Raw genomic sequence first — 2,227 nt, 5'->3', positions numbered from 1 at the left:
TATACAGCAACCTGGAGCAGTCATACGTAGGATTTGGGAAAAAATGTGTGTCTGCTCAGAAGTACCTCATGAAGAAACTGTATAGTGCAAAAAAGGGAATAAATGGTTAGACTAACAGTTTTTATAGTTTAATGACACTGGGCTAATTAAGGGAACTAAAATTTCACTGTTCTAAAACAAACTTTTCCCTGGAACTCATTTCTGAGTAGCAATTGTTAGCCCGTGGTTGAGCTTCATTTGCAACAAAATATTGGCAGTAAAATGGTTCCTAGCTTGTTTCAGCACTTCTTGTGATGCTTCTGAAAGTGGGAAAACACTTTTTCCAGAACAGGAAATTTAGGCCAAAAGAAAAAAAAGATGAATCTTTGTTACAAGTACAATACAAGGGTAACTTGTCCTTGGTTTACAAGATCCCTCTAGAAAGAGAAGGAAATGACTGGTAAAAATAATTTGCTTTATAGCCACGAGTTGCAATGGGAAGGCTAAATGACCGGCTACTTAAATCTATCAGTTTCTTGGACCTCTGGTTTAGAGCTGGGTTTGTCACCCACAAACCATTAGCACACCCATAGGCACATCATTTTTACCATCCCTGCCTTGATATTTCATGGAAGATGATCAACTACAGGGCAATAGAACACTTCACAGCAGCCCTTGGGAATTCTATTATGGTAGAGTTTAGACATAGGGAGGCTATACCCTGGGGCTATAGTTGAGAACTCCCTACCTTAAAAATGTTTTCCTCTATTTGCTTTTCTGATTGAGGGTTGTTTTGGCAACACAGAAATGAAGGACAATTCAAAAGTAAATGGTTTAAGGTTATAGCATTGGGAAATGGGCATCAGTGGTTTCAAGCTCTAGTCTCCCCATACTACAGTGGGATGAATCAGGTATACAGAACATACCCAGCAGGATTGAGCCCTCGTCCACAGTGGGAACATTTTGTGGATGTTTTTCATCTTTTCTACCTTCTCATCACTTTGTCCTATTTAGGATTTCTAGGCCATCTCACAAATAACTTGCACCCAAGTCTTTGTCTCAGGGTTTGGTTTTGGGAGAACAGAAGTTGAAAAAATGACTATAGGAACAAAGAGAATGGAGTGGATCATGAAAGTTTCACCAAATAAAAAGCTCTGAATCAAGTCAGATGTGAAGCCTGTCCTGGTCAGACAAAAAGGACGAAAAACAGGATGGGCTACTGTCAGAGAGCAACAGTATGGTGATATGAGAAAATATGACATGCTTGGGGGAAAACCTGTAATTCAGAAAGATTGGACTGCAGGTAAATGTGGACTGCGGGTAAATGTGACAGTAGGTGGTGGTCAGGGCTCAAATCCATGCAGCAGGATCTGGGATGGGGTGAATCGGATGGTGTTTACATTCTGTTCTTCATGAAGCCCTTAATTTCAAAACCACATTTCCAAGAGTAAGCACCCTGCCCAGTGTTCTCCCACTGGCACCTACTAGAGAAAAGAAAATGTCAAACTGCCAAATTTTTAGCGAATGATCAGATATCTTTGAATGAAATTTTAAACACAGAATTATGGTCTAACATTGAGAGAGAAAATATAGGGGTAAGTCATACCAATTATTCATTCAGTCAGTATTAAGCAATTGTTATGTGCTGGGTCAGTGTACAATCAGAACAAGAAAGTCAGCAGGGGTTGTTCACATGAAATAAACCTCTCCTGCTTATTTATAAGGAGACATTTGCCAAAAAATGGATTAAAGCAAAGGCACAAAATGAAAGAGGGATTCAGTGAACAGAAGGTGAAGGTGTCTTAGTTATGTAGTACTGCTATAACAAATACCACAAGTGGATGGGTTAAGCAAACAGGTTAATTTTGTCACAGTCTAGTAGGCTAAAAGTCCAATTCAGGGCATCAACTAGAGGGAAAAAACTTTGTCAGCTCGAGAGGGAAGCCATCGTCAATCTTCCCTGATCTAGGAGCTTCTCTGAAGGAACTTTGGGTCTGCACTCTGCTCCCAGTGCTGCTTTCGTGGTGGTATGAGGTCCCCTGTCTTTCTGCTCAGTTCTCTTATATCTCAAAAGAGATTGGGTTAAATTGTAAGTCGAGTCTACATAACTGCTGCTAATCCCACCTCATTAACATCAAAGAGGTAGGATTTACAACACAGGAAAATCACATCAGATGACAGAATAGTGGACAATCATGCAATACTGGGAGTCATTTGACAGATATTTTGTGAGGAGACAATTCAATCC

Source organism: Elephas maximus, chromosome Y, assembly GCF_024166365.1.
Source record: "Elephas maximus indicus isolate mEleMax1 chromosome Y, mEleMax1 primary haplotype, whole genome shotgun sequence".
NCBI lineage: Eukaryota > Metazoa > Chordata > Mammalia > Proboscidea > Elephantidae > Elephas > Elephas maximus.
Note: the sequence above shows the minus strand (reverse complement) of the source record.